The 10,000-nt window shown below is 37.6% G+C and overlaps 1 long non-coding RNA gene across 1 annotated transcript in view; it reads right to left on the reverse strand.

Moving 5' to 3' along the window:
- Positions 1–9,639: 9,639 nt before the first annotated feature.
- Positions 9,640–10,000, reverse strand: part of LOC118767091 — a 14,727-nt gene continuing 14,366 nt past the window's right edge. Inside the window, exon 3 of the long non-coding RNA XR_005002986.1 lies at positions 9,640–9,671. This is a non-coding gene — a long non-coding RNA (uncharacterized LOC118767091). The remainder of the gene's footprint in view (positions 9,672–10,000) is intronic.

The raw sequence follows: 10,000 nt of genomic DNA on the forward strand, positions 1-10,000 counted from the left end.
GAATTTTCGTTGGAATATCTTCGCTTCATCCTAATATTTTATTAGAATATTTCGAAGAATTTCAGTATGACGTCCTATTGTTAGTTGTATTTGCTTTTAATCAATTATAATCAGTTTTAATTAAGTAGAATTTATTACTAGCTTAACAAAATCGTCTGGCTCTAGCAAATATGTTATTAATTAAAAGCTGATAATTCAAATCTTCGAAGCAGATATTTATAATGAGAATTATTGGCACTCCGTCAGTTACGACGAAGAGTAAACCAGTTGGTAGGATCAACGGAATAGCCTGCTGCTCGGGAAATTAACGTGCAAGTGGCTGAGTACGCCACAAACACGCTTACCCTTACCCAGTGTCATACAGAATGTGACAAAGTTGGCCCTTTGGATTACTGGTACAACTCATTTTCGCCGGCTGATTGGACCGGAGCGATATCGAACTCACAACCCTACGATCGTGGGCCGAATATCCTTACGACTTAGTTAGGCACCTGCGTATATTTGATTACCAGCATTAGGTCACAACACGAGAAATTTGGGAAGAGAATGTCATAGACGCAGGTATGGCTTTGTGGTCAAAAACTCGCTTTGTAACCTCGTGCTGGTGTCGTCTGCTATAGCTCCGGGAGGTGTGATGCCTTGTGAGTGGATGTGGTAGACGGAAGCTCTGTGGATGCCCGTCGTATATGTGTCTACACACAGAAGCAAACACACACACACAAACGAAATACACACATACATACACGTGTATGTTTGCGTGTGTATGTCAATATCCCCATCACTTACAGCCATTGTTAGTTTGCTTACTTATTGTAACCTAGTGATTCTACAAAAGAGATTACAGATTGAGAGAGAGACCTAAAAAGCACATTCGATTCATCTGATTAAACACTTCACAGTATAGCTGCTGTCCAATTACTGAAGCAAGTAAAAGAAACGGTTGAGTGAAACTTTTCTAGTAGTTAACTGGTATTTATCAACTCCAGAAAGACAAAAGCACAAATGAAATCCATTCAACCGGAAGTGATTACAAAGAGTAAGTAAAGGCAAGCCAATCCCTTCCAGTATTCTGTCTGCTGCTCTTTCATCCCTCTTGTAAAAAGTTCAGCAAGACTGAAGCATTGATTGCTCACATTAGTAAACAAAATATCAGTGAGGCGTGCTCGACCAGATTCACTCTGCGCAAGCAGTTTTACTCTTCCTAACTTTGACAGAGCTATGAAGCACATACAAAACTAAAGACTTCGAAAGTTCATGTCATGGCAAGCTAAATTGTTTCCATAACATTAAAGCTATTGGGACACATGAAAGATTCTTTCCTTACCAATTTTTTGCATCATTCCATTTTTAATATTTTTTGTATTAACCTGGTCCTCAACGGGTCTAGTATAGAATTAAATGCTGCTATCAATTACAATGAAGCTTTTGAGTAGATTTGGTAATCTTTTTTAGCCAGTAACTCTCTTCAGGATATGAGCTGTTCATACTAAGAAACTCCCAACTAATGATCGGCTTTTATTTCTTAATACTTCTAGCATTCCGCGTAGTCTTTTCACAGGGCAAACCCAGAATGTGCCGAATTAATCCCTGTCTATTCGACTTCAAGTAGGTAGTATTGGATCATCTATTTACCAATAGAATGTAGTCACAAGCCTGCGATGGAATTGTTTCTACCTGAGCACGTTGTGCTGGATGCCATATTTACTAGTAGAAGGTTTCCACGAGGATTCGGCATGCAAGACAAAACGGAAACAGAGCGATGCCGAATAGTATAGTCTGTTGAATTAATTCGGCATTTGTTAAGCCATCTATTTGTTAAGCCATATATACATATCTATGTATGTATATATATCTATGTATATATATATATATCTATGTATATATATATATAATATATATATATATAATATATATATATATAATATATATATGTATATATATGTATATATATATATATGTATATCTATATGTATGTATATATATATATATATATATATTATATATATATATATATATATATACATATATGTATATATATATATATATATATATATATATATATATCTACATGTATATATATATGTATATGTATATATGTATATATATATGTATACACATATGTGTGTATATATATATATTTACATATAAATGGCCCGCTGACAACAAGTACTGTCAATGTTACCGCTAAATAATCCTTTCTGCTGTAGGCACAAGGCCTAAAATTTTGGGAAGGGATTAAGTCAACTACATCGACCCCAGTGCGTAACTGGTACTTATTTAATCGATCTTTGCCATCGACCCGATTCCGAATTCCCTCATATTTTAACCGTCCGCATCATTCAAATCATAATGTCTGATCACCAGATCCGCCCCGATATTTCGTACACCACCTCTCATAAGATCCTATACAGTTTCCCGGTTTGAAGCTACATGTCCAGCTATACACGACCAGACACATTTACACGAGCTTGTTAACGGTGCGATCCTTGCCCTACATTAAGAACATCACCACCACAAAGTCACAGGCTCGCATCACACAAAACGTCCACTGCATCTCTTTCAACCTAATCTGCTGCATAATTTGTAAACATTGCTGTCCACAGTACACCGAAGAAAGATGTTGTTTTGCTGCTTGCTTTCGGGAACACATTCGAAGCACATTAATTTATATGCCAGTCCAACTCGTCGCTTATATCTCTTCACATTATAGATCAGCACTTTCAAAGAGAGGAAACGACTTTCTATATTCAAGCTCTGTACCATAGATTTTTCAATGAAGGTTTTTCTATCTTCTCCCCAAACTCATTTGAGAACAGAAATCCAATTTTTCTACTTCAGCTGCTTACTCACTTCGGCGTTTCGTCCACTTAACTCACGTTAGCTTTTCTCGCTCTTGAAAATTCTGATTCTTTCTCCTTCTGTCTTTTAGTATTTCCTTTCTACGAAGGTATTTTGCGTTTGCCATCACTTGCAGCCAATCGATTAAACACAGAGAGCTAGAAGTTTTACTGTCTTTGTTTTTTTCCATTGTTATCTTACGCTAGTAAAAGAACAATGTCCGAAATGTTCGATAACCACTCCCAGGGCAATTTCACTTTTCTGGGGCTCTTTATAAATATACACTTTTATTGTTTTACTAGTGCAATCTTGTTAGCACACAGTCATGCCTGCATGTATATATTTTATAAACAAACTTTGAAAGCGTCGAATGTGTCTGGTATTTTTCAGACGAGGGAGTAAGTTTCAAACGCATATAGCCGTTAAAACCGAAAGAATGGATATTTTAACCCTTAAAAGACGGAAAAGAAAAAGTTGCCAACAAACAGCTACAAGACTAAACGGCCCGCTGACAACAAGTACTGTCAATGTTACCGCTAAATAATCCTCTCTGCTGTAGGCACAAGGCCTAAAATTTGGGGGAAGGGATTAAGTCAACTACATCGACCCCAGTGCGTAACTGGTACTTATTTAATCGTTAAAAGGCGGCGAGCTGGCAGAAACGTTAGCACGCCGGGCGAAATGCGTAGCCGTATTTCGTCTGCCGTTACGTTCTGAGTTCAAATTCCGCCGAGGTCGACTTTGCCTTTCATCCTTTCGGGGTCGATGAATTAAGTACCAGTTACGCACTGGGGTCGATATAATCGACTTAATTCGTTTGTTAATCCTTGTTTGTCTCCTCTGTGTTTAGCCCCTTGTGGGTAGTAAAGAAATAGGTACTTATTTAATCGACCCGAAAGGATAAAAGGCAAAGGCGACCTTGGTGGAATTTGAATGTATGTATATAAAGGCGTAAGAGTGGTTGTGTGGTAAGTAGCTTGCTTATCAAACATGGTTCCGGTTTCAGTCCCACTGCGGAGCACCTTGGGCAATTGTCTTCTACTATAGTCTCGGGCCGACCAAAGCTTTGTGAGTAGATTTGGTAGACAGAAACTGAAAGAAGCCCATCGTAGATATATATATATAGTTAATCCAAACATGAAAACACAAAGAGAAAATACAACAACGCGAGGATGTGGAACAAATATAGTGTTATTGGATGCTCAGGAAAGGAAAGAAAGAAGGAGGATTTAACGTTTCGAGCGGAGCTATTCGTCAGAAACATAGGAAAAGGAAAGATATATATATATATATATATATATTATATATATATATATATATATATGTAGGTGTGTGTATATGTTTGTGTGTCTGTGTTTGTCGCGCCAACATCACTTGACAACCGATGCTGGTGTGTTTACATCCCCATAACTTAGCGGTTCGACAAAAGAGACTGATAGAATATGTTCTGTGGTCGATTTGCTCGACTAAAGACGTTGCTCCGGCGTGGCTACAGTCAAATGACTGAAACAAGTAAAAGAGTAAAAGAATATACATATATATCTATATATGTATGTATGTATATGTATGTATGTATGTATGTATGTATGCATATATGTTTGTGTGTATGTATATATGTATGTATATATGTATGTATGTATGTATGTATATATATATATATGTGTGTGTGTGTGTGTATGTGTATATATACATATACACATACATACATACATACATATATATATACATATACATATATATATATATATATATATATAAAAGAAGCGTCAGAAAATTTAAATATACGTTGGGGTACACAAAAGTATGAGGAAAAATTTTCCATGAGACAAAACCATTGTAGTTAAGGCTTCCGCCGGTAGAAGCCACTTGATGCAACACTGGCGTCGTCGGTTGCAGTACGCATGCAACATGGTGCATTTTTGTTTCGCAGTGCTTCTTCCCTCTTCGTCGAGTTTTTGTTGATGGCCGAAACGAAAGAAGAGCGTTCTTCCGTAAATTTCTGTTTTCTGCTGGGGAAAACGGCGGGCGAAGCAGTTGTCATGTTTCAGATAGCTTACAATGACGCGGTCATGAGAAAATCACAAGTCTACAAGTGATTTCCACTCTTTAGGAATGATGTATTGTCGCATGAAGATTCATCTCTTTCGAAACGACCGTCGATCTGAACAAATGAAAACATCATGAAGATTCATGAATTGAGCTTAGAGGACTGTCACTGAACAATTGATGAACTTGTTGATATGACTGGTGTGTCCCGGAACTCCTGCCAACGAATTTTGAGCGAGGAATTGCGATTGAAAAGAGTTGCAAAATTTGTGCCGCGCATGCTCACGGAAGATCAAAAGCAGTCGCGACAGAATACGTGTCGTGAACTGAAAGAACAACTCGAAGTTGATCCGGACCCTTTTTTTTATATTTTCGAAGGGCTTCGCTGGTGACGGAAGCTGATGCTATAGAATTTGCAGATGTAGAACAAGTGAAGAAAAAAACGTGGGAGGCGTTAAAAGGCATCACTTCGCAAAAGTTGCAGGACTGCTTCGAACAATGGAAACGCGTCTGCACCAATGCATTGCGTCAAATGAAGAATACTTTGAAGGCGATAAAAGTGTAAACATGTAAAACTAAGTGAATAAAATAACATCGCAAAATTCCGGTTTCTTTTGGGTACCCCTCGTAATACACACACACGCACGCACCCCCACACACGCATACATGTATCTATAAATAGTGTTGACAGTTATCTATGTTTGTGATCAGCCTCTCTCTCTCTCACTCTCTCTGTCTGCCTTTCTTTTTTCTGTTTCTTTATCTGCCTATATAAATGTATACTTACACACACACACACATTCACTCATTCAATATCTATATGTCTATGACTCCAGTGTAAAGCATGTGATTGGTTTGCGACGTCATTTGTCGTTTCAGTTTGGCCATCGTCATTCATTATTCATCTTTCACTGAGAAGTACAACTGGCCAGACAAGGCTGAATGTACGTCACCTTTTGGTATGGGGTTGTAATGCTTATTACCACAGACAGATAGACAAACAGACAGACACACACACACATATACTTACGCTGACATTCACATACATTAATATACTTACATTATATACATATATTGATGTGTTTCTATATATATATATGAATGTGTATGTGCATGTACATATGTATTTTTGTATATACATATATATATATATATATATATATGTGTGTGTGTGTGTGTGGTGTGTGTGTGTGTGTGTGTATGTGTGTGTGTGTATAGATTTGAATGTAGAACTGTGTATGTGTGTGTGTGTGTATAGATTTGTATGTAGAACTGTGTATGTGTGTGTATAGATTTGTATGTACAATTCTGTGTGTGTATGTGTGTGTAATTATAAGATATAATATAGAATACACATGGATATATGCCTATACATACTCCAGAATACACATACACATTAGAGAAATGAAGGAGAGATCGGAGCGGATTTTGGTGAGTGAATATGAGAGAGAAAGAATAAGAAAGAGAAAGTGGGAGAGAGACAAAACATAATCAGAGCCACATGGAATGGTATGATGAGATGCAGCAATGGAATTAGATAAATAATAAAGAAGAGAAAACGTATCCTTGTCTGACCCATTGACATCCTATTACGACACCTGACCGCTATCAATGTTCTCTCTACTATTCATACATCACTTTCTACTGACCTTTTAGCATTTGATAATCAGTCTCCATCACCTCACATAGCTCCACCACCACCAACATCGCCGCCGTCGCCAGCAACGGCAACATCAGAACAACAAAAGCCAGTTCAACGGCGATGTGATCGGCAGCTGCTATCACGAGAACTAACACCGCCCTCATCACTCTGTATATCTATCAACAGCACCCACTCCGGCTAAAACAGAATGACAGCCACAACACACGACTGCTATGAACTAAACAACATGCCACAATGTGGTTGCATCGGTTTGTAGTGGTATAGCTAGACTGTATAACCCAGGGTTGTACTTTAGTTTGTTTCCCTCTTTTACAAACTTAGACCAGAGACGAAAAGTTATTGCTCGGGCGGACTGGTCCCATCACACTCCTAGTTGTGCTTCTGTCCCTTCCTACAAATAAAGAATACCACATTGTCTAATTTAAACCGGGTTATGATTGGATCTCGGTTGAACTTGACGATGACTAGCTAAGATGTTTCCTTTTTGCCAATCTCGATTTCGATCCTATTAGGTAACATCTTGGACAAATATTTTCCTTTTTTATTCAACTAAAAAAATCTCTTGAACGAGTTAACAAGACAGTTGTTGAGTATTCCCTGAACACAACTTCAAATAACGTAATTTTCAGGCAGACACTTTAGCGTGACACAATATTTGACAAAGATAGATCTTTGAATTGCAGTTACAATACAGCCCACGGGCATCAGCACTGTTTCCATTAATCTAATTTCTCTTACAGTCCAGGGCCAACCCAAAACAATCTTAAAGGATACAAGTTTGTCTGCGTTGCCACCCAGTTGGAAAGGGCGTGTGATTTGCGAAGCGAAATTCTTACGAATTTGGTCATACTGCTTTGTTATGGTAAGGAGTAAGTTGTATTTTAAATCAATGGCTTGGTCAAGGCTGGAAAGTCATTTTATAATACGTGTGCTGGATCAAAGCTAACAATAATTTATAACATAAATTATGACCTCCAGGAACTGTATCATCTACTATCATTTCCGAAACAACACTATTTAAATGACCTATATTAATTTCCCACAGATCATATATTCTTCGGTTTTCTAATCAAAAATAACAACTATCTCACCATCAATGTTCCAACAGATTTGGAGACTTTAAAGAAACTGCCTACGATGATGCAAACAGAAAACACTTTTGAAAACCGCTATACTCAGCACATGCACTCCTTCAAATCCGAAGTAAATTATCTCAACATTACTGACCCAACAGATCTGAAAACTTAAATTCAAAAGCAAAGCCCTATTTAGATCTCATAGAAAATGCCTTTGTGACCCTCTATACACCGCATATACAAATCTTCAAATCCAAAGACAATAACCTCAATATTACCGTCTCAACGGACCTGGAAGTTCAGAAATATTTAAGTTCAAAACTCTAAGCTAACGCGACACTAGATTGCAGGAACATATCAATCCATAGCCGCGAAGCAACACATGGCCACCTGGATATGAAAGATGAGATGTTATTCACCTGAATCGCAGAGAGAACATAATTTGTCTTAAACGGATCCAGGTCCCTGACAGACTGAGTCATCACTCAAATTGATTGACAGTTAATTGAAACGACCAGAGCAATATCCTCTTGAAACAAAGGAAAACTCAATTATGCGGACCAATAAAAATAAATCATGAATGGAGATATATATAAACACGTGTGTGTGTTATTGACCTTATAAGAATTTAGAAACTTCGTGGCCTTGAAATAATTCATTTTGGAAATATGAATCTCGAAGCAGATAAAGCAATAAGTAATAGTATGTAAATATTGGGATACAACCTGTTCTATAAAAACAGCTAAAGATTTCCCGTGGACCAAAACAATCCTTCGAATTTCTATTTACATATAAATATACTCATATATATACATATATACATAAGCACAGATATATATATATATATATATATATGTTTGTATGTGTGTGTGTGTGTGTATGTGTGTGTGTGTGTGTGCCTCTCTGTGCATGTATGCTTGTGTATATTACGCAAACAGTAGATATGAGTGAAATATATCATTGCCAAAATCTTTATATACATTATGAATAACATTTTATTCATTTCGTGTAATTCTTCAACTAATATATTTTTGTACCATAAGACTTATTGAAAAACATAAGAGATTCATAAAAGATAAAGTCGAACACATTTCTGTCGTTCAACTCTCACTCTCTCCTCTTCTGTGTGTGTGTGTGTGTGTATTAGTAAACCTATACTATAGTAAGCATATACTAATGTTTGTTTTATGTTCAGTTATAATAAAACCAATTTTACATTTATCTGATGAGCAACTCGATACGTTTGTAGAGTACACATTTATCATTCTTAAACAAGAATATTATTGACAGTGACTTCAAAAACTCAGTGCAACAAAGAAAGATAGATTATCAGATCACCAGAAAATCGTGGTTACAACAATTCGATGAATCTGCAATGGTATTGTATATTGTCGAGCATGTAAGTTAATGCAAACATTTTAGCGTAATTTCATCCCTACTGACATTAGAAGTGCATGAAGAAGGCTGCCGAAACGAGCCCTAAGGATGCCAAGAGTTTGAATACATCCTGACGCTTTATGGTTTACACACACACACACACACACACATGCACACACACATGCACACACACACACACACACACACACACACACACACACACACACACACACACACACATATATATATATGTATGTATTTATGTGTGTATGTGTGTGTTTGCGCGCATACACACACGCATTTGAATGTGTATGTACATAGACAGAGACACACACATCGTGGCGTTCCGTCGGTTGCGACGACGACGGTTCCATTTGATCGGATCAACGGAACAGCCTACTCGTGAAATTAACTTGCAAGTGGCTGAGTATTCCACAGACACGTATACCCTTAACGTAGTTCTTGGGGAGATTCAGCGTGATACAGAGTGTGACAAGGCTGGTCCTTTGGAATACAGGTACAACAGAAACAGGAAAAAAACAGTTAGAGAAAGTTGTGGTGAAAGAGTATAGCAGGGTTCGCCACCACCCATGCCAGAGCCTCGTGGAGCTTTAAGAATTTTCGCTCAATAAACTCTTACAACGCTCGGTCTGGGAATCGAAACCGTGATCCTATGACTGCGAGTCCTCTGCCCTAACCACTGGGCCATTGCGCCTCCACACACACACACACATATATATATAGAGAGAGAAGGAGAGAGACAGAAAGATTGAAATTATTTACGTATGACATACATGTTTTAGTGAATAAATGTACGCAATGATTTATCACTGCGCAATTGTCACTTTGCGAACGGTTGCATATCCTGTTGCGCCGTGGATATCTCAATAGGTTTCTCTAAAACCGTTCTTGAGGCGTTGTGTAAATGCTCAATATTATAGAGACTTGAAAAGGGATCGTTGTTGCAGAAAGTTTGAAAATTAAAGAATCGGTTCTGTTG

This window comes from Octopus sinensis, linkage group LG19, assembly GCF_006345805.1.
Source record: "Octopus sinensis linkage group LG19, ASM634580v1, whole genome shotgun sequence".
Classification (NCBI taxonomy): Eukaryota; Metazoa; Mollusca; class Cephalopoda; order Octopoda; family Octopodidae; genus Octopus; species Octopus sinensis.